Raw genomic sequence first — 26,177 nt, 5'->3', positions numbered from 1 at the left:
TGAGGGTTGTCTTTTCATCTTGTTTATGGTTTCCTTTGCTGAGCAAAAGCTTTTAACTATCATTAGGTCCCATTTGTTTATTTTTTTTTATTTCCACTCCTCTAGGAGGTGGGTCAAAAAGATCTTGCTGTGATTTATGTCATAGAGCGTTCTGCCTATGTTTTCCTCTAAGAGTTTTATGGTGCCTGGCCTTACATTTAGGTCTTTAAGCCATTTTGAGTTTATTTTTGTGTATGGTGTTAGGGAGTGTTCTAATTTCATTCTTTTACATGTAGCTGTCCAGTTTTCCCAGCACCATTTATTGAAGAGGTTGTCTTTTCTCCATTGTATATTCTTGCCTCCTTTATCAAAGATAAGGTGACCATTTGTGCATGGGTTTATCTCTGGGCTTTCTATCCTGTTGCATTGATCTATATTTCTGTTTTTGTGCCAGTACCATACTTTCTTGATTACTGTAGCTCTGTAGTATAGTCTGAAGTCAGGGAGCCTGAGTCCTCCAACTCTGTTTTTCTTTCTCAAGGTTGCTTTGGCTATTCAGCATCTTTTGTGTTTCCATACAAATTGTGAAATATTTTGTTCTAGTTCTGTGAAAAATGCCAGGGGTAGTTTGATAGGGATTGCATTGAATCTGTAGATTGCTTTGGGTAGTATAGTCATTTTCACAGCATTGATTCTTCCAATCCAAGAACATGGTATATCTCTCCATCTGTTTGTATCATCTTCAATTTCTTTCATCAGTGTCTTATAGTTTTCTGAATACAGGTCTTTTGTCTCCCTAGGTAGGTTTATTCCTAGGTATTTTATTCTTTTTGTTGCAATGGTAAATGGCAGTGTTTCCTTAATTTCTCTTTCAGATTTTTCGTCATTACTGTATAGGAATGCCAGAGATTTCTGTGCATTAATTTTGTATCCTGCTACCTTACCAAATTCATTGATTAGCTCTAGTAGTTTTCTGGTAGCATCTTTAGGATTCTCTATGTATACTATCATGTCATCTGCAAACAGTGACAGTTTTACTTCTTCTTTTCCAATTTGGATTCCTTTTATTTCCTTTTCTTCTCTGATTGCTGTGGCTAAAACTTCCAAAACTATGTTGAATAATAGTGGTGACAGTGGGCAACCTTGTTTTATTCCTGATCTTAGTGGAAATGGTTTCAGTTTTTCACCATTGAGAGCGATGTTGGCTGTGGGTTTGCCTTATATGCCTTTATTATGTTGAGGTAAGTTCCCTCTGTGCCTACTTTCTGGAGGGTTTTTATCATAAATATGTGTTGAATTTTGTCAAAAGCTTTTTCTGCATCTATTGAGGTGATCATATGGTTTTTCTCCTTCAGTTTGTTAGTATGGTGTATCACATTGAATCCTTGCATTCCTGGGATAAACCCCACTTGACCGTGATCCTTTTAATGTGCTGTTGGATTCTGTTTGCTAGTATTTTGTTGAGGATTTTTAAATCCATGTTCATCAGTGATATTGGCCTATAGTTTTCTTTTTTTGTGACGTCTTTGTCTGGTTTTGGTATCAGGGTGATGGTGGCCTCATAGAATGAGTTTGGGAGTGTTCCTCCCTCTGCTATATTTTGGAAGAGTTTGGGAAGGATAGGTGTTAGCTCTTCTCTAAATGTTGGATAGAATTCGCCTGTGAAGCCATCTGGTCCTGGGCTTTTGTTTGTTGGAAGAGTTTTAATCACAGTTTCAATTTCAGTGCTTGTGATTGCTCAGTTTATATTTTCTATTTCTTCCTGGTTCAGTCTTGGAAAGTTGTGCTTTTCTAAAAATTTATCAGTTTCTTCCAGGTTGTCCATTTTATTGGCATAGAGTTGCTTGTAGTCATCTCTTAGGATGCTTTGTATTTCTGTGGTGTCTGTTTTAACTTCTCCTTTTTCATTTCTAATTTTATTGATTTGGGTCTGCTCCCTCTTTTTCTTGATGAGCCTGGCTAATGTTATATCAGTTTTGTTTATCTTCTCAAGAAAGCTGCTTTTAGTTTTATTGATCTTTGCTATTGTTTTCTTTGTTTCTGTTTCATTTATTTCTGGTCTGATGTTTATGATTTCTTTCTTTCTACTAACTTTGGGTTTTGTTTGTTCTTCTTTCTCTATTTCCTTTAGGTGTAAGGTTAGATTGTTTATTTGAGATTTTTCTTGTTTCTTGAGGTAGGCTTATATTGCCTTGTATCGTAAACTTCCCTCTTAGAACTGCTTTTGTTGCATCCCATAGGATTTGGATCGTCATGTGTTCATTGTCATTTGTCTCTAGGCATTATTTGATAACCTCTTTGATTTCTTCAGTGACCTGGTTATTTAGTAATGTATTGTTTAGCCTCCATGTGTTTGTGTTTTTTTACGTTTTTTTCCCTGTAATTCATTTCTAATCTCATAGTGTTTTGGTGAGAAAAGATGCTTGATATGATTTCAATTTTCTTAAATTTACTGAGCCTTGATTTGTGACCCAAGATGTGATCTATCTTGGAGAATGTTCCATGTGCACTTGAGAAGAAAGTGTAATCTGCTGTTTTTGGATGGAATGTCCTATAAATATCAATTAAATCTATCTGGTCTATTGTGTCATTTAAAGCTTCTGTTTCCTTATTTATTTTCTGTTTGGATGATCTGTCCATTGGTGTAAGTGAGTTGTTAAAGTCCCCCTTAATTATTGTGTCACTGTCGATTTCCTCTTTTACAGCTGTTAGCATTTGCCTTATGTATTGAGGTACTCCTATGTTGGGTGCATATATATTTTTAATTGTTATATCTTCTTCTTGGATTTATCCCTTGATCATTATGTAGTGTCCTTCCTTGTCTCTTGTAACATTCTTTATTTAAAGTCTATTTTATCTGATATGAGTATTGCTCCTCCAACGTTCTTTTGATTTCCATTTGCATGGAGTATCTTTTTCCATCCCCTCACTTTCAGTCTGTATGTGTCCCTAGGTCTGAAGTGGGTCTCTTGTAGACAGCATATATATGGGTCTTGTTTTTGTATCCATTCAGCGAGCCTGTGTCTTTTGGTTGGAGCATTTAATCCATTCACATTTAAGGTAATTATCGATATGTGTCTTCCTATTACCATTTTCTTAATTGTTATGGGTTTGTTTTTGTAGGTCCTTTTCTTCTCTGTGTTTCCCACTTAGAGAAGTTCCTTTAGCATTTGTTGTAGAGCTGGTTTGGTGGTGCTGAATTCTCTTAGCTTTTGCTTGTCTGTAAAGCTTTTGATTTCTCCATCGAATCTGAATGAGATCCTTGCCGGGTAGAGTAATCTTGGTTGTAGGTTCTTCCCTTTCATCACTTTAAATATACCTTGCCACTCGCTTCTGGCCTGTAGATTTTCTGCTGAGAAATCAGCTGTTAACCTTATGGGAGTTCCCTTGAATGTTATTTGTCATTTTTCCCTTGTTGCTTTTAATAATTTTTCTTTGTCTTTCATTTTTGCCAATTTGATTACTATATGTCTCAGTGTGTTTCTCCTTGGATTTATCTTTCCTGGGATTCTCTGCACTTCCTGGAATTGGGTGGCTATTTCCTTTCCCATGTTAGGGAAGTTTTCAACTATAATCTCTTCAAATATTTTCTCAGGTCCTTTCTCTCTCTCTTCTCTTTCTGGGACCCCTATAATGCGAATATTGTTGCGTTTAATGTTGTCCCAGAAGTCTCTTAGGCTGTCTTCATTTCTTTTTTTTTCTTTTTTCTTTATTCTGTTCTGTGGCAGAGAATTCCACCATTCTGTCTTCCAGGTCATGTGTCCGTTCTCCTGCCTCAGTTATTCTGCGATTGATTCCTTCTAGTGTATTTTACATTTCAATTATTGTATTGTTCATCCCTTTTTGTTTGTTCTTTAATTCTTCTAGGTGTTTGTTCTTTAAATCTTCTAGGTCTTTGTTAAACATTTCTTGCATCTTCTCAATCTTTGCCTCCATTCTTTTTCTGAGGTCCTGGATCATCTTCACTATCATTATTCTGAATTCTTTTTCTGGAAGGTTGACTATCTCCACTTCATTTAGTTGTTTTTCTTGGATTTTAACTTGTTCCTTCATCTGGTACACAGCCCTCTGCCTTTTCATCTTGTCTATCTTTCTGTGAATGTGGTTTTTGTTCCACAGGCTGCAGGATTGTAGTTCTTCTTGCTTCTGCTGCCTGCCCTCTGGTGGATGAGGCTATCTCCCCTACTATTATTATGTTACCATCGATTTCTCCTTTTGTGGCTGTTAGCATTAGCCTTATGTATTAAGGTGCTCCTCTGTTGGATGCATAAATGTTTACAGTTGTTATATCTTCTTCTTGGGTTGATCCCTTGATCATTATGTAGTTTCCTTCTTTTTCTCTTGTAATAGTCTTTATTTTAAAGTCTATTTTGTCTGATATGAGAATTGCTACTCCAGCTTTCTTTTGATTTCCATTTGCATGGAATATCTATTTCCATCCCCTCACTTTCAGTCTGTATGTGTTGCTAGGTCTGAAGTGGGTCTCTTGTAGACAGCATATATAAGGGTCTTGTTTTTGTATCCATTCAGCCAGTCTATGTCTTTTGGTTGGAGCATTTAATCCATTTACATTTAAGGTAATTATCGATATATATGTTCCTATTACCATTTTCTTAATTGTTTTGGGTTTATAATTGTTGGTCTTTTCCTTCTCTTGTGTTTCCTGCCTAGAGAAGATCCTTTAGCATTTGTTGTAAGGCTGGTTTGGTGGTGCTGAATTCTCTTAGCTTTTGCTTGTCTGTAAAGATTTTAATTTCTCTGTCAAATGTGAATGAGATCCTTGCTGGGTAGAGTAATCTTGGTTGTAGCTTTTCCCCTTTCATCACTTTAAATATGTCCTGCCACTCCCTTCTGACTTGCAGAGTTTCTGCTGAAAGGTCAGCTGTTAACCTTATGGAGGTTCCCTTGTATGTTATTTGTTGCTTTTCCCTTGCTGCTTTTAATATATTTTTCTTTATATTTAATTTTTGATAGTTTGATTAATATGTGTCTTGTCATGTTTCTTCTTGGCTTTATCGTGTATGGTACTCTCTGTGCTTCCTGGACTTGACTATTTCCTTTCCCATATTAGGGAAGTTTTCAACTATAATCTCTTCAAATATTTTCTCAGAACCTTTCTTTTTTCTCTTCTTCTGTGACCCCTATAATTCAAATGTTGGTGCATTTAATGTTGTCCCAGTGGTCTCTGAGATTGTCTTCAATTCTTTTCATTCTTTTTTCTTTATTCTGCTCTGTGGTAGTTATTTCCACTATTTTATCTTCCAGGTCACTTATCCATTCTTCTGCTTCAGTTATTCTGCTATTGATTCCTTCTAGAGAATTTTTCATTTCATTTATTGTGTTGTTCATCATTGTTTGTTTGTTCGTTCATTTTTCTAGGTCCTTGCTAAACATTTCTTGTATTTTCTCCATTCTATTTCCAAGATTTTGGATATCTTTACTATCATTACTCTGAATTCTTTTTCAGGTAGACTGCCTATTTCCTCTTCATTTGTTTGGTCTGGTGGGTTTTTACTTTGCTCCTTCATCTGCTGAGTATTTCTCTGTCATCTCATTTTGCTTAGCTTACTGTGTTTGGGGTCTCCCTTTCTCAGGCTGCATGTTCATAGTTCCCGTTGTTTTTGATGTCTGCCCCCAGTGGGTAAGGTTGGTTCAGTGGGTTGTGTAGGCTTCCTGGTTGAGGGGACTGGTTCCTGTGTTCTGGTGGATGACGCTGGATCTTGTCTTTCTGGTGGGCAAACTGCATCCAGTGGTGTGTTTTGGGGTGTCTGTGAACTTATGATTTTAGGCAGTGTCTCTGGTAATGGTTGGGGTTGTGTTCCTGTCTTGCTAGTTGTTTGGCATGGGGTATCCAGCACTGGAGCCTGCGGGTCATTGAGTGGGGCTGGGTCTTAGCGTTGAGAAGGAGATCTCTGCGAGAGCTCTCACTGATTGATATTACATGGGGCCAAGAGGTCTCTGGTGGTCCAATGTCCTGAACTTGGCTCTCCCACCTCAGAGGCTCAGGCCTGACACCCAGCCAGAGCACGGAAACCCTATCAGCCACACGGCTCAGAAGAAAAGCGAGAAAAAAAAGAAACAAGAAAAAAATAAAATAAAGTTATTAAAATAAAATATCATTATAATTTAAATAAGTAATAAAAAGAAAAAAATAAAGAAGAGAGCAACCAAACCAATAACAAATCCACCAATGATAACAAGTGCTAAAACCTATACTAAGATAAACATAAAAATCAGAAAATAATCTGTTGCATACAGCAAACCCCAAGTCTACATTTGCTCCCAAAGTCCGTGGCCTCAATGTTGGGAAGATTCATTGTCTATTCATGTATTCCACGGTGGGGGATGCAGGGTACATCAAGTTAATTGTGGAGATTTAATCCTGAGGCTGCACAGAGAAATTTCCCTGATAGCTGTGGCTCGCGTCCATCTGTGGAGCTAGTTTAGGCAGTGCTCTGAATCCCCTCTTGTCACACACCCCGGAGCAATGGTCTCTTGCCTCTTAGACAGGTCCAGACTTTTTCCCAGACTCCCTCCCAGCTACCTGTGGTGCACAAGCCCCCTTCACGCTGTGTTCATGCAGCCAACCCCAGTCCTCTGCCTGGGATCTGACCTCCAAAGCCAGAGTCTCAGCTCCCAGTCCCCACCCATTCTGGCAGGTGAGCAGACAAGCCCCTTGGGCTGGTGAGTGCCAGTCGGCACCGATCCTCTGTGTGGGAATCTCTCCGCTTTGCCCTCTGTACTCCTGTTGCTGTGCTCTCCTCCATGTCTCCGAAGCTTCCCCCCAGCCACCCCCCATCTCCACCCGTGAAGGGGCTTCTAGTTTGTGGAAACTTTTCCTCCTTCACGGCTCCCTCCCACTGGTGCAGGTCCCGTCCCTATTTTTTTTTTTTTGCGGTACGTGGGCCTCTCACTGTTGTGGCCTCTCCTGTTGCGGGGCACAGGCTCCGGACACGCAGGCTCAGCGGCCATGGCTCACGGGCCCAGCCGCTCCGGGGCATGTGGGATCTTCCCGGACCGGGGCACGAACCCTTGTCCCCTATATCGGCAGGTGGACTCTCAACCACTGCGCCACCAGGGAAGCCCCCGTCCCTATTTTTTTGTCTCTGTTTTTTCTTTTTTCTTTTGACCTACCCAGGTACGTGGGGAGTTTCTTGCCTTTTGGGAGCTCTGAGGTCTTCCACCAGCGTTCAGTAGGTGTTCTGTAGTTGTTCCACATGTAGATGTATTTCTGATGTATTTGTGGAGAGGAAGGTGATCTCTACGTCTTACTCCTCTGCCATCTTGAAGGTCCTCCCCCTCACTCATAATTTAAAACTTTATTTTTTGAGCATGCTCCGTGTACCAGACACTGCTCTAGGCTCAGGGAATTCACAGACGAATAGCCTCTGCCCTCATGGAGCTTACCTTCTGGTGAATGTTGTCTGATGTGGTGTTTTCCTTTTTACCTGTGAATATAACCAGCCGGCAGCCTCTGTTGTCCATCTGCAACCTTCTGACTTCCTCAGAGGAAGCCCTTCATTAAAAGTGAATGATTTTCATCTGGCTTTCATCTCTTTCCACAACTTTTCAACCTCCCCCCACTGACTCTATGTTATCCCAATGTGTACATTGCCTCTTGTTTTCCATTCTTCAAATACCCTAAAAAAGAAAAGAAAATAGAAGGCGAACAAACAAACACAAAAAGCCCATAAAACAGATGCTTGGTAATGTTGTTATCTATCCTATCTCTTTAGGAACAGAAGCTGTTTAAAAACAGGAGCTGGGCCTATTTTCAAGTAGACCTACCTGAGTTCATTCATTCACTCATTCATTCATTCACTCATCCAGTAAGCATTTAAAATTATGTGTTTGTAGAAATGTCTAAACTGTAGAAAAATACAAGGAGAAAATACCACTCACTCACATTCCCACCACTCAGAATTAACCACAGTTAACATCTTGGCGTAATTGCTTCCAGTGTTGTGAGTATTTAACATGGAGTATAAGAACAAACCTAAACCTAACAGTAAATGCTCACCCTGTTCTGCAGCACTTCACTCAATAACAGGACCCTTTAGGTACTTAATTATATTCATTTACTAAGAAGGAGAAGGAATGTTTTCATGGAGGTTTCTAAACATGTTTCTCGAGATGCAGTGGAATGACTTGCTGTAGCTCTTATTGCAGAGTCCTCACAGCCCTAGTCCCACTTCAGGGTCCTCACCGCACTACCACAAAGCTTGTCTGTGTACATACAAGCATCACCGGCAATGGCTCTTCTGTTATCTACAAAATATTTGGGTGTGGGTTTGGCGGTTGGACTCTACTGAACTCAAAGGCGCTTGTGAACACAGACTTAACCGCAAATGATCAAACGTACACACACACACACACACACACACACACACTCTGTCTCTGTAACACACACAGATACACACACACACACACACACACTCCATTGGCTACAATAATTACAAAATGTTTAAAATAAATCATCTTTGACAGTGATTGCCCCTGGGGGAGGGGTAGCAAGTTACACTGGGAACTGCCCCAATTTCTTCTGCAGTCATGTATCCACTGGCTGGGAGGAATTTCCCAGCAAGCCTCTCCCACCCATTTGATTCCCTGGCAGCCTTTTTTCAGGGATTGAGTGTGTTGGAGTTCAGTCCCGATAAGTGACACAGAGGGAAAGGATTTCAGCGCTGGGAAAGGGATATTTTTCTGTCTGGCTTGGGGTGGTGGTGGGTGCTAAGAAGAGCAGATGAGCTCCAGGTGCAGCCTGCTTCACTCCTGCCTTTCCTTCTCTCCTCAGCCCTGACCTAAGGATACAGACATGTTTGGTCGGTCCTTCCCCCTGCCCGAGCGGGAGAGGCTCTGGTGGAGCTGATGGGCTGACGGCAGTGGGAATCCTGATCTCAAGCCCTCATTTGACTGCAGGCCAAGCGTTTCAAACAGCAGGCCTTTCATAGCCGGGAAAACCCCTGCTAGACCTGCTGGACACGCCACACAACCACATACAGCTCAGCTCATGTCAACAGAACTGATAACCAAATGGGGCTCCTTGGCGTCCTGTCCCCGGCAGCCTTGCCAACCCGCTACCCTCTGGGTCCCAATTAACACGCGGCTGCACTAGAACCAGGAGGCGGGAGCTGAGGGTTTGTTTACCACATAGTTAACAGGCAAACACACCTTAATCACAAGGAAAACAGCTTTTATGAGAATCATCTTGAAGTCCTTCAACGGCCTTAGTAAACCATCCAGGAAACCAAAACCTAGAGTTCCCTTCGATGTCGTTCCTGTTGGAGGGGAGGCCAGTATGGTCTTTCTTTTTGACCATTTACAGCCGCCAGGCTACGCGGTGCCTCTCCCCGTTCTGAAGACCTCTCTGGGTCATCACCCTACATGGTTCTTCTGTGATCGGCTGCACTTTGGAAAGAAATGGACTTTGGAAAGAGATACAAGGTCGGGAAAAAAAAATCTGTCTTTTAATCCAAGCCCCCCGAACACCAGGCAATTTTCACACACTCTCTCCATCTTCATTCCATCACTGGGTAGAGGACCCCTGCGTTACCTCCTTTTACAGAGAAAACCAAGGTTCTCGAGGTAAGTCACTTCTGAAGGTTACACAGTTTAAGTCCAAAACTGGGATTTGAACCCAGGTCTGGTGGCCTCCAAACCCCATTTCCTCCCACTCTACCTCACCTTCTATCAGAAGATCTGGATTCTAGCTTTGGACCCGGTAGTTATTAGTCACCGGATGCTAGGCAAATCTCTCAACAGTGTAGTATCAATTTCTTTATCAGTAAATTTTATTTTTACAGAATCAGATTTGATAATGTAAAGTTGTAAAGCATTATATCAAGTCCAGGAGTATTACTAACATTAAAGAAAGGAGCTCTCCAGGGCTGGGCAGTGGCCTCTCAGAGTCACAATTGATTACTGCAAGGTTTGTTGGTTAAAAATGAAAAGCAGTGTCATGGGGGTGTAATGTACAGCATATGGAATATAGTCAATAATATTGTAATAACTTTGTTGTGACAGATGGTAACTAGACTTATCGTGGTGATCATTTCATAATGTACAGAAATATTGAATCACTATGTCATATACCTGAAATTAGCATACTATACGTCCATTATAATTCAATAAAAATAAAGATTAGATGTTTTCTTTGAAATTCTGAGTTTTTTAAAATTAGTAAGCATTTCATTAAACATTAAGAACACGTTTTAAGACATAGACTACTTATGAATGGAAATAATGTCTGTCTTTTGGATTTGTATTCTAATCCATAAGAACTCAAACTTAAAGGTTCACAAGAATCAGTCACAGTGGTGGGGTGGGGAGGGTTTGCAGACATTCTTAGTTACTCACCCAGCATCCAGTCCCCTCTTTCTCTTTCCAAATAGGAACTAAATTTTGCTCATTTATTCTCTCATCTGTATACTGACCCCATCTTTAGGTCCAGATGCAAAGGTAATGTGAGGAGAGGTTTGCTGAGGCTTCTAGGAAAGTTCTTCTGGGAGAATTGGAATTTCAGTCCAGGTTGGAAGAATCCGTCATCTCCTAAATTGTGTGATCTATACCTACTGAAGTTTTGTACATAGGTTTACATCATCTTCCCATGTGAATAATTTTTTCTCTCTTTTTCATGTAGATGAGAAAAATTGTATTAATACTGTCATGCATTTAAGCTAATTTTTAACATTGTCAACACATGAGAATACCAAGAAGAAGTCATGGTCTGGCAATTCGATTTTCTCATCTTAGTGCAACGGTAACATGCATAACCCCAAAGTTGAATAACCCTACAGTGCTGAGGATCTATACGATTCAGGGAAAAATGGTGGTACTAGAGATTATTACTTCAGTTCTAAAATGTGAGAGGGTTGGAAGAGTGGGGGAAGGAGAAGGAAAGTCTTAATTGGAATCTTGAAGGATAATTAGATTTGTATAGGTGAAGAGGCAAGGAAGGTCTTTTCAGAATGGGGAACAGAAACAGCTTAAGAAATAGGAACAAGGATAGAGATAGGAATAAGGAAGGCATTTCTGGAGAAGAGAGTTGACTCGTCATTTTGGAAGATTGGTTAGGTAGGGCCTTGAATACTGTATTAAGGAATGTGGATTTTAATCTCTGACATTGGGGAGCCATTGAACGTTTCTGAGTGGGGAATTACATGATGAAACTATTGTTTTAGGCAAAATATTCTGAGGATATTGGGATTTAATAGTCCCCCTAAGTATATCAGTGCTATGGGCTGTGATTAATTACCTACATAATAATTCCTTTTAGTTTTGGGGTAATTGTTTTCCAGGTCACTTGGGCTTTTGGAGCTGTGTTAATACACTGAGTGCTGGCAAAGTCTAGTGTGCATTTGCTCGTTTCAGTTTCTTTCTCTTGTTTTATTTGTCTCTTCCTCTGTCCATCTCTATAGCACACCAACCTAATAGTTACACACACACACACACATGTATCCCATGCCCTTATCTTCTCAGCCCCCATTGAACAGACTTGCTTCTTCCTGTTACCATTCATACCCTCCATCCTTGATTCCTCATTTTCCTGGTCAGTTCTTTTTTAAAAAGATTATAAGAAAACCCTGGAATAAATTTACCTTTTTAAAATTTCATTTACTGAGAGCCTACTGTGTGCCAGGTACTGTGGTAGCTTCCGGGAATACTAAGTTAAAGATATGGTACCTATCCTTTCTTGTCAGTCTAGTGTAGAAGATGAACATCTATGTTATTAAAGTACAGTATGATGAGAACTCCATTTAGCAGTATGAAGAAGTATGAATACTTCATCATGTTGATCCAAAGAGGCCAGATCCTTGCTGTCTATTCTTCCAAGGAACCAGGACACAGGAATGTTGTCTAGGTTTAGCCAGTCAGATGCCTCTTCTCAGGACTTGGGATCTTGATCTAGTGAAGCAAAGAAACTAGGAAGGAAGGGATTCATTCTGGACAGGATTATTGCAGTGGTAAGAACGTCAGTGGCAGCATCCAGTGGCCGGTGCTGGGGTGGCTTGCTAGACCACTATCTTCATTATCAGACTGGTCTTGTTGGGTACTTTTGGCTGATTCTGGCTTTCTTGGTTCATGCTAAGTTACTGAATTTGTTCTCAAGACCCTCCAGGAATTCTGGGAGCAACCTCTTATCTCTGAATATATTTTATTTTTGGCTTTAATCGCACTTGCTTTCTGTTGCTTACAATGAAGCACCCTGGCTAACATTGCAAAGACAGGCTACAAAGTGTCAGGGAAATTAGTGCAGGGGAATTTGGGTCTTGTTGGACTAAAAGCAGTGAAAAATCCAGCAATATTTAAGGGATGGTAAAGTTTAGCTCATGAAATAAAACAAAGAAATAACTAAGTTATGGTTTATAGTAGTCTGTGATAAAGTGTGCATTGAAGGTCACTGCCACAGACCAGGATGAAGGGCATGAGAACTTCAACAGCCATGGGGTTAGAGGGCCCCTTGTAGTATCCCTGAACAGCGACAAGAAGGACATGTGAAGTTCAAGACCCTAAATTATTGGCTTTAATTCAGGGAGTTTCAGAGAATTTCTATAATTATATTAAAATAATTCAGGCCTAAAATTCAGGGAATTTCTAAGATCATGCTAAAATAATTCATTATCTATTTCAGCTACAGAGCTGAGATTGCTACAGACTAAACAGAGTTTAATCTGGGCATTGCCAAATTACAACATCAGTTGAATTAGCAACTTTACCAGGTCTTTTATTTAATAATAAAGATGTGCTTTGGGAAAGAATGGCATCCAGAGGTCTGAAAGGAGAATTCAGGGCACGTTGAATATTTAACCTCAAGTAAATTCCATTTGCCTGTTGTGATAGATAGAATAATTCCAAAGCTGTCCATATCCTAATCTCTGGAACATGTGAATATGTTACTTTACAGAGCAAAAAAGATTTTGCAGATGTGATTAAGGTTAAGGACCTTGAGATGAAGAGATTATTATGGATTATCCAGGTGGGTTCAATCAAATCACAGGAACCCTTAAAAGTGAAGAACCTTTCCCAGCTTGTGGTCAGAGGGAGACGTGACCATGGAAGAAAGGTCAAAGAGAGATGGAACAGTGCTGACTTTGAAGATGGAGGAAGAGGACCACAAACTAAAGGATGTTGGTGGCCTCTAGAAACTGAAAAAAGCAAGAAAACAATTTTTTCCCCGGGGCTACTGGAAGAGAATGCAGCCCTGCTGACACCTTGATTTTACCTCAGTGAGACCCATGTCAAACTTCCCTCCTACAGAACTATAAGATGATAAATTTGTGTTGGATTAAACCACTAAGTTTTTGATAATTTGTTACAGTGACAATAGAAAATATACCACGCAAACAAGTTCCTTGTCCATTTTCTGATAAGGCTGCCTTTTAATTTATTTTTATTTTAAAAAACTTAAGATATATTTAATTAATTTATTTATTTATTTTGGCTGCATCCAGTTTTAGTTGTGGCACACGGGCTCTTTGTTGTGCCCCGTGGGTTCATAGTTGAAGTGCACGGGCTTCTCTCTAGTTGTGGTGTGCAGGCTCCAGAGTGCGTGGGCTCTGTAGTTTGTGGCACACGGGCTCTCTAGTTGAGGCACGTTGGCTCGGTAGTAGTGGCCTGTGGGCACTTGGGATCTTAGTTCCCCGACTAGGGATCAAACCCGCGTCTGCTGCATTGGAAGGAGGATTCTTAACCACTGGGCCACCAGGGAAGTGCCTAGGCTGGCTTTTTAGATCACATAACTCTTTCACATAAGGGATTAATATGCAAAGAGAAACAGTTTATTCTTATGTTCCCCTCACCCACCACTCATTTTCTTTAGATGTGTAAGCAAAGTTAGATCCCAACCTGGCAAAATATAAACTCACACTTGGGAGGAGAGTGTTACACACCAGTAAAGTAAGATTGAAAAATTATATCAGCAAAACTCTGTAGAATATGAGTGGGCATGGATTCTTAAGGGGTTAAACCAAGGAGAGAAGAGTATAATTTTATTTTATTTATTTATTTTACTAGAGTAATGCTGTTTATTTATTTTCTTTAATTTTTTTTTTTTTTTTTTTTGCGGTACGCGGGCCTCTCACTGTTGCAGCCTCTCCTGTTGCGGAGCACAGGCTCCGGACGTGCAGGCTCAGTGTCCATGGCTCACGGGCCCAGCCGCTCCGCGGCATGTGGGATCTTCCCAGACCGGGGCATGAACCCGTGTCCCCTGCATCAGCAGGCGACTCTCAACCACTGCACCACCAGGGAAGCCCCTCTTTAATTTTTTTTAAAAAATTTATTTTGTATTTTTTTTTTACATCTTTATTGGAGTATAATTGCTTTACAATGGTGTGTTAGTTTCTGCTTTATAACAAAGTGAATCAGTTATACATATACATATGTTCCCATATCTCTTCCCTCTTGCATCTCCCTCCCTCCCACCCTCCCTAACCCACCCCTCTAGGTGGTCACAAAGCACCGAGTTGATCTCCCTGTGCTATGCGGCTTCTTCCCACTAGCTACCTATTTTATGTTTGGTAGTGTACATATGTCCATGCCACTCTCTCGCTTTGTCACCGCTCACCCTTCCCCCTCTCCATATCCTCAAGTCCATTCTCTAGTAGGTCTGTGTCTTTATTCCTGTCTTACCCCTATGTTCTTCATGACATTTTTTTTCTTAGATTCCATATATATGTGTTAGCATATGGTATTTGTCTTTCTCTTTCTGACTTACTTCACTCTGTATGACAGACTCTAGGTCCATCCACCTCACTACAAATAACTCAATTTCGTTTCTTTTTATGGCTGAATAATATTCCATTGTATATATGTGCCAAGAGTATAATTTTAAATCGGTCTATAATTTTTAAGAGGATACAGTTCCCAGAGAGTCAAAATTCAATTGGCCAGCTTGAACAGCTGGGTAAATTCTTACTGATTATTTACTTGGGTTACTAAAACTTGGACTCAGTGCCCTATTTTGGATAAAACGGAGATGTCATAAATTCCTTCGTATAATATAGTGGAAGGAATCCTAAGGTTTAGGAAGATAGGGAAAGTTGGAATGGATTTATCAAACATGACTGATCTGTTACAAGAGAGCCCAGAAGATGCTTCTTCTCCAAGGCCTTAGTTAATACAGCATTGTATTTACTTTGAAAGGTGCTTTAGTGAATGTTTTCCATAGGCCAGGGATGCTGGTGGGAGATTCTACGTTTAAAATGAACTCCTGGGTTTCACTGAGAATGGGGGGAACTCAAATGGCAGAGGCTAAGTCAAAGCACTTACCACAGAGGACCTGTTCCCCAGAATGTTCCTTAGGATGGCTAATGATCCGATGGTCCCTATTCCTGAGATAGATGGGCTGCCCACTAAGATTCTGCTTGATTTATACAACAGAAAAGAACTCCACATTGATCAACAGAGATCTGACCTGCCCACCCTGGTAGAGACTCTTCTGTCTCCCCCAGTCTCAGTCCTGGGTCAATCCACAGACCAAGAGCTCCTGAATAAAGAGGAGACTGGTGCTTTTGAAGGCAGATATTAAAAAGAAAGAAAAAGACATAGTGTGAGTTTTCCCAACTATCTCTTTTTAAAGGACACTGTTGCCATTTTCTAGGTAATTGTGAATCAGGGAAAGTGGTTATATCAAGGCTGTTTGAGATGATTGGACATTAGCTTTGAACTAGCACCAGTTTCTGTGACTTATAACCTCACCATGGTGCATGAACCAGAGTGCAATCTTATAGGTCTCAGATGAGCAGTGGAGCTGGGCCTGAATATGCCCAATGTTAGGTCTAGCTGGACCCTGAATCACCCCCCAGATTTTGATTTTCCCAGATCACGAGTAAATCATCAAAGTAGATATTCTTAACATCAGGCAGTGCTCTCACCCTGGCTATGTTGATAGGAAAGACTAGATAAATAGTAAATCAAAAGGAAAATAGTGATAGTAAATCAAAAGTAACAGGGAGAGAAGGAAGAACGGGATGACTTGTCTTATTCTGGAGCCCGTCACCTACACAGCGCTTGGACGCAACATCTTGTGGAGTTCAGTGATATTCCACAGGCTTTAATATAGGTCCTGAGCCAACTGGGCCAGTCTTGGGGTTCAAAATATGAAAAGCGTGACAACTGAAACGCAGTGTGAGGGAATGTTCACTTTGGCTCACTACTATACTAGCCAACAAGCAATGGACTCAAAGGGTGTGAATAAAATCAAGTACACGTGTGAATGGAGCAGCTCCCCGAGGAAAGGGCCACACCAGCTCTCCAGGGTAAGCCATGCTACTATGAAGGAATTCCTTGATGCTCCATGGTTGCCACTGTCCATATTCTATTTCTTATAACCTCAGCAGGTCTTCTGCAGGCCTAACCATGGCATACCGCACAGTAATCTACATTGTGAGCTGCTTATCCCATAGCCTGAAGACACACAGGTCAGAACACTAAGAGATGGAATTGGTGTGGTGTTTTTCACTCTTCTACCTAATGACCAACTTGAAAAATTTATTCATCTCCCCCTTGAATCTGTCAGTTTTACTGGTTTAGTTTTGTCACACGAGGAAGGAATGCTTTCATCAGGTTGGGCAGGTTGAACACGGCATACTCCATGGACCATGCACTTCGCAGTCTGATGCATCACTATTAGAATCAATACCAACGTGACTTGGGGTTGTCTCTCTTTGCAGAGAGCCTGAATATATTTTTGTATATGTACATAGGAACAGTTGAATTATGTTAAGTAGAAACATTATTTTTATTTCTGTTTTTTGTTTAAAAATGGAAAGAAAGGTCTATTTTCATCAACAGTTATCATTTTTAGCAGCTGCCCAGCATATACATCTATTTTTTAAAATAAAAATTTTTTTTTAATTTTTTGGCTGTGTTGGGTCTTTGTTGCTGCATGCGGGCTTTCTCTAGTTGCGGCGAGCGGGGGCTGCTCTTCATTGAGGTGCACAGGCTTCTCATTGTGGTGGCTTCTCTTGTTGCAGAGCACGGGCTCTAGGCACACGGCCTTCAGTAGTTGCAGCATGCAGGCTCGGTAGTTGTGGCTCGCAGGCTCTAGGGTGCAGGCTCAGTAGTTGTGGCGCATGGGCTTAGTTGCTCCGCGGCATGTGGGATCTTCCTGGATCAGGGCTCGAACCCGTGTCCCCTGCATTGGCAGGCGGACTCTTAACCACTGCACCACCAGTGAAGCCCCATATACATCTATTTTTTGTTTTCTCATGAAGCTTGATGGGGAGCTGAGTCTACCTCCCCTTAAAAGGTGGAGAAAGCCACCTACTTGTTCCTCCAGAAGTCAGGGCCTGGTAACGTGACCTCACATGGCAGCCAATCACTCACTCACAGGGTGTTGAATCTGGACCAAGTGATGCAAGTGAAAAAGGTGGCAGCGAGTTTATTCTGGAGGTAGCAGTGACACAGCAACAAGCAGTTTGTGGAGGTGACAGTGCAGAGGAAGCAGCAGCAGGGCCTCCTGCCCACCGTCGTCTTGGGCGCCAGCTACACTGTCCAGGATTTGCAGAAGAGGCAGCTGTTCTCCCTGGACTGGCTTTTGGTAGAAAGGTTTTGGATGTTCTTCTGGCTGCCTGGCTCCCCTTTTTCCCACTTGCCTTCTAGGCCGGGTTCTCCAGCCTTCCCAGAGATACAGTGGGCTCCCCAATATTCTCTGCGTAAATTATGTTGCTTCTTACATCATCTAGAGCTGGTTTATGTTACGTGTATTTAAGAACGTGTACTTTGACTGGAGTGCAAAGAAAACAGATGAAGCTGGAGAGGTAGATTAGAATCAGATTGCCAGGAGCTTTGCATGATTATTAAGACGTTTGGGCTTTGTCCTGAAGGCAAAGAAAACTCACTGAAAGATTTTAAAGAGAAATAAATGTAATCAGGTGAGGGTTTTTAAGTGATCTTTTTGATAGACTGGAGAGAGGGAGAAAATGAAGGTGGGGGGAGCAGTGAGGAGGATGTCGTAATAATTCAGGTGACAAATGATGATGACACAGAAAAATCACAGTAGTAGAGGAGATGAAGAGGGTAGGATGGATTAAAAGATACTTGAAAGACTGTTCAGGGGTTGATGCCTTGATTTGTAGGGAACAAGAGAGTGAAGATTCAAGATGACGTCAGAGTTTCTCGATGGCTAACTAGATGGCTAGTGGTGACTTGGACTGAGTTAGAAGGACAGGAAGAGAAATGGGTTTGGGGGAGAAGAGAATTTAAGGCATGCTGAGTTTGAGATGCTCTTTTCCAAGTGGAGATGCCCATTAAGCAGCTAGAAACCTGGAACAAAGATTCAGCTGAGAAGAACAGGCTGCAGAAGCAGGTTTGGGAGTCACTGTTGTAGTGTTAGTTGAAGCCAAGTAAGTAGAAGAGATTCTCAAGGAGAGAGAAACTTTTTAATGAATTTAAAGAGCCTGAATTGGTAAGAACCATTTATTGGTTGCGACTTTGTACGTGATGATGTAAGTGCCCACAGAGCCTTGTCGCGACTTTTGTGGCAACCCTAGTTGCCTCTGGATGCCCAGCCCCCCACCTCCACTGGCACTCACTATTGCAGTACACGCCACCCGCAAGCACCGTGACCCTGCCTCCCAGTCCATAAAAAGGCAGCCCAGAAGTGGCAGGGTGTTACTGTCTCTGAAAGCAGCCCTCACCATGAAGGATGAGCACAGGAAGATAAATATCCTAGATTCCTCACACCCCGGATGGAATGACTGGGCGGCATATTCTAGCCCATGTCCTAGAGTTACCCAGCACGGCTGACCCTCAGCTGCCCACAGGTGGTGAACGGCTTGATTATGCACTAACTATTGACTTCCGGCCCTTCCCTGGCGTCTTCCCATTCCCCACGGGTACTTCTTGGGATCACCTCCCAAATAAACTACTTGAACTTGAATCCCTGTCTCAGGATCTGCTTCTGGGAGAATCCAAACGAAGACCGCTTCCTGTTCTTCTGAGCGTGAACCATTACATTTGAAATGTATAAGCTGCTTCTTTCCTTCATCTGCTGCCATGTTTTCTGTCTCATCCCCTGCCACCTTCCCCCAGTGCTGCCTGTCATTACTCTCTGAAAACAGACACGGATTACAAATGAACCTCCTTGACCCAGAAGACGCCAAGGGATAATAGACACCTGGATAGAAAGTCCCTTATCTCTTCTAGGAATCAGATGTAATGATAATCATATTTTGTATTTACTGAAACCTTTCCTTCCAAGGAGTTCAGTGTTCCTTGTGTATCCCCTGTGGGTTGGAACAGGACTGGCTTCTAGCACAGCTGTGAATTATGTGAAGTGTAAATTACATGAAATTGGGCTTGAGAAACCATTCTACTTCCCCTTCCAGTGGCCTTTTCTCTGCTCCCTTCAACGCTGGCCCCTGGCCCCTTCCTGCCTCCCCATTTCTGTTTTCACCTGTACCTCATTCCTCACCATGGTCACTTGCTCTTAACCATCGTTCAACCAATCTCAGCTTTAAGGGGTGGTTATTAGTATTATTATTGTGGTGTTATTTTCCCCAGAAACATTTGCATTTTAATAGGACACATTTACAAACGGAAAAATCCAAAGAAATAAAATTGAATAGCAGGATCATAGGCAAATAAGAACTTTTGCTCAAGGATAGTATTAATCCATTTGGTAATCTGTATGATCTCAAACTGACTGGTGGGTAACTTAAGAGGAAAAAACATGGGTTCGTGGAGCTCCAGTCATTTCTGATTCAGAGACAGTTTTAAAAAAAGGAACCCAAAGCAATGACGAGATTCCATGTAAAAAGTTCTGTACCTTTGATTACCCAGAGTGAGCTAAACATGTATTTTCTTAAGGTGTACCAGGCATTCACGGAAGCAGAGGGAGGAGAATGCACAGGCGCTCTCAAAATGGGCTCCAAAATTGGCCTGCAGAAAGGAGGTGGGGACCTCAGGGCTGATCAGAGTCCAGAACATCTGCCTGAGTTCTAGAAAATAGTTATTTCCAATTAGGGAGGTTTTAAAATCACCTCCTTTTCCCTAAGCCCCACACTCAGGAAGAACGAGTGTGGTACTAGTAGAGCATAAAAAACCACTTGCTTCCACAACTTCTTTTCAAAAGTAATGGTGGTGAGAGGATAGAGCATCCTTCCCAAATATTCCTCCCTTAGAAAAAGTGCTCCAGGGCTTCCCTGGTGGCGCAGTGGTTGAGAGTCCGCCTGCCGATGCAGGGGACACGGGTTCGTGCCCCGGTCCGGGAAGATCCCACATGCCGCGGAGCGGCTGAGCCCGTGAGCCATGGCCACTGAGCCTGCGCGTCCGGAGCCTGTGCTCCGCAACGGGAGAGGCCACAGCAGTGAGAGGCCCGCGTACCGCAAAAAAAAAAAAAAAAAAAAGGGCTCCACCCAAGAAAGATATTAATTGAAAAATAGCACAGATACATTGTTCTCCTCTCCCTCTCCCAAATATGAAACGTCGACTTCAGGAAAAGAAAATGTTATGCCAGCAACTTAACACAAACAACCTCAAACCCAAGAGGAATTTCCCTGCCTAGGGAGGAGAGCTTCCTCTTTGCTGGGTATAGGCAGGCCTTCCTGTTAGAGATAACTGTTCAGTGCTACCTCTCAAGACTGTGGCACAAATGCTTTGTTAGTCCAATGCCCCCTAATGTAGTCAGCTGAAAGTTTCTTTGCCAAGTGCTTAAATTAAGGCTGCAAGAGCAGCCATCCTGTGTTGGGTCTTTCTATACCACCAGGCCTTCCCTGACCGAATCAATTCAAACTCTGTGAAAAAAAATGTAGGATTTTTTTCCCCGGTGACCATAACAACTATTTCCATAAAGAAGTCCAGATGTTTAATTTTTCCAAAAGAAATTCTAACAAAAACAAGATAAAAGTAACTGAGGAATGATCATTTTTCCATTGACTTCTTAACCCAAATGGGACTGGTTACGCCAGTGAAAACCACAGATTCACTTCCCCCAAGCCGTCATCCTTCGTCTTTCCTGCTCTGGGCCTCGGCACAGGTGTCTTCCCAGAATGCCTCTGGCCAGGCGCTTGCAGCCACTGTATTTAATTTCAAGAAGCTGTTTTTCAAAGGCCAGCTGTGGACAGCGTAGGTTGTCCCACACTCTCTCCAACACTCTGGGCCTAATAATAAGTAGAACATGGTTTCATCAGCTTGAGCTACATTTTCCTAAGTCAGTTAGGAAATGCCCTCATCTAATGGCCTGCAAAAACAAATACTGATTCAGAAAGAACCAGTTTTTCTAATAGGCCTTGACCCATCTGTATCTCCCATAGGCAAGAAGGGTTGGTTTGGGAAGAAGAGAATTAACTGGGTTAAGTGTCCAGAGTGGGAAGCAGTCATTTGAAATAGCATCAACTCAACCATAAAAGTCATGCTTTGGCGTTTTTCTTTCTCTCCCCAAGTTTTGATGTCTGAGCCTAGAAGGAGTTTCCCCTCCTGAAGATTCTAAACCTTCTTATGATTTTTGTTAAGATCAATTTCTGTGGGAACAGTGAAGGATGCTGGCCTCTCTGTGAGCAGTAGAATACCTGGACACCTACCTGGACCTTCCTGCCATCCAGCACCATAAAAATAAGAGATGCCTGTGGGTGTCCCACAGCTTGTTTGGTTAATGCAATGGCTCATAACTAAAATGCCAGTTTAACCACCAGTTTCTTTTGCTGGTGTTTGGTTTATACATAAACATGAGTGGGAAGGGACCAACTTTTTTTTTAAAGTATGAATTTTATTTTTATTGCTGCTGCTTTGTTTTTTGTTTCAAAGGGATGGCACGGACTCAGGGTACGGCAGCTGTATTCAGCCCAGATGGAAGGCCCCGGATTTTGAACTTCTATTTCTTAAAAAGGAGTTATGTGTTGAACATTCAAGTGCTGGTAACCATCTCTACTTTATTTGCCCTCCAGCTCCTTGTAGAAAAGAATCCAAGACCACCTGCAGCTCAGATAGATTGAAAGGGTTGGGGCTGAGGAACCCGCAAAGGCAATTTAGACCAGGACATCTCATGGGGAGTCAGGCTGCTACCCTCCAGGACCGTCTCACAAGCCCTTATTATTCAAGGGCACGTTGAAGCTTTGTCTTTGTGTCTCTCCTGTCTTCTCCCTAGCTCCTAGATTACATCCCTGAGGAATATAGTTTTGGTCCAGGCTGGCTCATTGTCTTAATATCCATCAGAGGTGAACATAGAGCAATCTGGGACTATAACTCACACCAAGTAGACACCCAACAAGTACTGACTGACTTACATACTGGATCCCAAAATGATTTGAATGGTGAATGGGTCTTGCCAGGGGAAGAAACCCAACTCAATCTTTATGTTATTTCCCAAGGCCATTCACTGTTTCTTAGAAGATTAGACACACAGGTCAAACCCTGATCAAAATCTAATCTCCAAGGTAGACCTGGAACAAGATGGGTTTGGGGGTATGAATTCTCTCCCTTGTTCTACATTCACTTAACATTTTTTAATTGTAAGTACTCTTTTGTCAAATTAAAATCCTGAGTGTAGCGACAGTGGCGATTCAGTGATAAAACATGGTTTATGAGGATAAATTTAAATCCAGATGAAATAATTTAGTAACATTTTAGAAGATTAAGTTTTCCAAATGATCTCATCATTCCTCTTAGACAAGAGGGAATCAAGGTTCCCGTGGTCCAGGATGGGTTCCTACAGAGGATTCTGGCTGAGCCCAGAATATCTGTTGACCATAGTTTGTATACCTGGAGTCAAGGGGGTTAATCCAAGATGAAGCATCTTAGACAGAAGACAAAGCCAAAGTTGACTTTCCAAATGAGCTGTCCATTTGAGGGGCCTGAGAAGTCAGGGGAAGATCTGTGTGCACACTAATAATGAGATGAAAACCAGGGAAAGTAGGCTAGAGCTAAAGTCCAAAACAGAGAATAAGTGGCAAAGTTGAGAAATAGCCTGAATGGTGAGAAGGTAATGGCAGCAGTTTTTTACTTTTTTTGTGTGTGGTTTGGGTGGGGTGTGGCCCAGGAGAGAGTCATTAAATGCCCTTACTTGGTGTGAATACTTCTTAAACTTGTTACTAGGAAAAACAGATTGGAAAATCAATTAACTAAGAATTATGGGGAAATGGAAACAATGGGCAGGATCAAAAGAGCTGGGAAAATAAAAGAGAAGATAGTAAGAAGGTGGCTCATCCCACTGGAATAAGGGCATCTCATAGTATGTGAGTAATTTTGTTGGACTACAGTCAAGCTTCCAGAATAAGTAATTTCTCTTCTCCTACCACTGTGGACAGGTGTAAGGCATAATCCTGGGTTATTTGAAAGGAGTAGCAGTGTTAGCAGCAGGAAGGTAAATCATTGCCCTAGAGGTAAAAGACTTCAATTTTTATTTTATTTTTATTTTATTTTTCTCTAAATTACTAAGTAGGAACTCTACTCAAGATACTGGCCACACCAGGTATAGACCTAAATACCACTTGATCTAATTTACAGTGACTGATGATGATGCCTTGAGAGCACGGCCCAGAAATGTGTTGCTACATAGTTGCTATGTTGAGAAGTTTTTATACTTATAGTGTTTTATTCGTTCTTATATAAACAGTTTATTGATTTCAAATTATCCTATTCACCAGTACTTCTAATATGAATCTAATTCTCGGCCTTAAAAATACATATTTTACCTTAATCTGTTTCCATATATATTTATTTAACTTTGAATGAAAATCTATTTATTTTTTTCCAGTTAGAAAAGAAATATACAAGCTCATTTAAAAAAAATAACACAGAAGTGTATACATTTAAAAGTTTTCACTAATTACCACCACCCAAGATAACAATGGTTACAGTTTAGATCAATAGATATCCATGGAGCATGTACTACTTGTCAGGCTCTGGGCTAAGATGGGATAAAACAATGACCAGGATACAGCTGCTGCCCTCATGATCTCACCATTCATAACTAGTTTTCAACTGGTGATTCATATTGGAGTTACTTAGAGTATGTTTAAAAATGCAGATAGCTCTGTCCCCCTAGAACTACTGAAAAGAGTCCTTGATGAGTGCACCAAGTTAAAATTACTCAGCTCTAGGGAATACTTTTCCTTTCTCATCAAATTTTACTTATGAGTGGTTTCTAGTACCCTAGAAAGTTTGCAGCTCTTATACCTGAGGCTGTTCAAAAGGCTTGGAGTGACATTATTTTGCCTGTGCAAGTGGGAAGGAGTCACAAATAGTAACATCATGATTCTCATGAGGTTGTAAAGTCTCCGTGTTTTATTGCTGACATATGGGGGCAGTGATCAGCCAGAGAGTTATGTATTGGAAGAAAAGTTTGTACAGATTATACCTGTACACGTGTTAAAGTGCTTAATAATAATTTTAATGAACTACTATGAATATTGTAGCAATTCACTGGGTTATATAACGAACTCTAGTATGTTTAAAGACTAACTTATTCATCTTTTCTGGGAAGTATTTACTTTTTTTTTGGATTCCTATTGAATAGTGTACTTTTCAATAGTGTAAGGAATAGTCCTTACAGGAAATCAACTATGCACAGTATTCTAGAACAGTTTGGAACATTTTACTCTGCTACTTTAGATTCTCATTCATTCATTTATTCACTCATTCAACAAACATCCTTTTGCATGAGTCATATCCCAGGTACTGTTCTAGATGCTGAAGAAACAGTGGCTTAAAAGACAGACATGCTTCCTGTCTCCCAGAGCTTACAGTCTAGCAGCAAACAGACAATGAAACAAGGTCTAATGGCAAAGTATGATGAAAGAAAAAGGTGCTATGAGACTATTTAGCAGGAGTCCCTGTCTGGTCTAGGATGGTGGGCAGAGAACATCTGTGAGGGAATGACTTTTAGGAGGTAATCAAGAGGACAGATATCCCACGATCCCACTCCTGGGCATATATCCAGAGAAAACATACATGCACCCCAATGTTTATAGCAGCACTATTCACAATAGCCAAGACATGGAAGCAACTTAAATGTCCATCAACAGAGGAATGGATAAAGAAGATGTGGTACATATATGCAATGGAATATTACTCAGCCATAAAAAAGAACAAAATAACGCCATTTACAGCAACATGGATGGACCTAGAGATTGTCATACTGAGTGAAGTAAGTCAGACAGAGAAAGACAAATATCATATGATATCACTTATGTGTGGAATCTAAAATAATGATGCAAAGGAACTTATTTACAAAACAGAAACAGACTCACAGACACAGAAAACAAACTTGTGGTTACCAAAGGGGAAAGTAGGGAAGGGATAAATCAGGAGTTTAGGATTAAAATATACACACTACTGTATTTATTGTAAAATAAGTAAATGACAAGGACCTACTCTATAGCACAGGGAATTATACTCAGTATCTTGTATATCTGAATCGCTTTGCTGTATACCTCAAACTAACATAACATTGTATAGCAACTATACTCCAATTAAAAAAAAGGACAAAGGGCACGGGGCATGGGATACAGGAGACAGGGTGTTCCACTCAGAGAGGAAACAGCCTGCATGAGGGCTCAGAGGCAAGAGCACTTTAACGTGTGTTTGAGGCACAGAAACGAGTACAGAGGTGCAGTGGGCCTGGAGCACAGAGTGTGAAGAGGTGAAGAGGGGCCTCGTCCTGGAGGGCTCACTGGGCCGTGTTAAAGATTTTTACTTTTCTCTTAAAGGGAACAGGAAGCTATAAGTGCGTTTTTTTTAACAGTAGAGTGACTCACTGATATTTATGTTTTTGAAGGATCTTTGACTGCAGGGTAGAAAACGGGTCAGAGGAGAGCCGAACTGGACACAGGAGACCAGTTAGACCAGTGTTGTTGCGGTCATTTAGGTGAGAGATGCTACAGCCTGTGGGCCGCACCTGGCCCACCTACCCGCTCACTTGCTTGCACATTTCTATGGCTCGGTCTGCACTATGACAGTGGAGTTGAGTAGTTGCGGCAGAGACGGTTTGGCCCACAAAGCCTCAAGTGTTTACTCTCTGGCCCTTTACAGAGTTTGAACACCCCTGGCCTACCCAAGGGTGGTGGCAGTGCAGAGGTTCTAGAGAAACGAGGACTTTTAGCAGGTACACTCAGCCCGCTAGAAAGGTGATGAGCCAATTGGTGTGGCTTTCACAGCGGCGTGGAGGAGAGGGCTGCTTTCTGTGTGGATGTGGTGGCATCGGAACGGTGTGTCCGCGCATTCATCTGTGTGTGTACATGCTTGTGTGTATGTGTACGTGT

At 41.6% G+C, this 26,177-nt stretch overlaps 1 protein-coding gene across 2 annotated transcripts in view; it reads left to right on the top strand.

Moving 5' to 3' along the window:
- The window catches only part of KLHL42 (kelch like family member 42), a 73,941-nt gene extending 60,684 nt beyond the window's left edge, over window positions 1-13,257 (top strand). Inside the window, exons 4-5 of one of the 2 annotated variants that reach the window (XR_009543559.1) lie at window positions 8,774-9,564; window positions 12,611-13,257. The gene's annotated coding sequence lies outside the window, so the exon portion shown is untranslated. Of the gene's footprint in view, window positions 1-8,773; window positions 10,088-12,610 lie in introns of those variants that run through there. The other variant, XR_009543558.1, reaches the window with a different exon arrangement.
- The last annotated feature ends 12,920 nt before the right edge of the window (window positions 13,258-26,177 follow it).

Source organism: Lagenorhynchus albirostris, chromosome 11 (assembly GCF_949774975.1).
Source record: "Lagenorhynchus albirostris chromosome 11, mLagAlb1.1, whole genome shotgun sequence".
Lineage (NCBI taxonomy): Eukaryota > Metazoa > Chordata > Mammalia > Artiodactyla > Delphinidae > Lagenorhynchus > Lagenorhynchus albirostris.
This window is presented reverse-complemented; position numbering and strand designations above follow the sequence as displayed.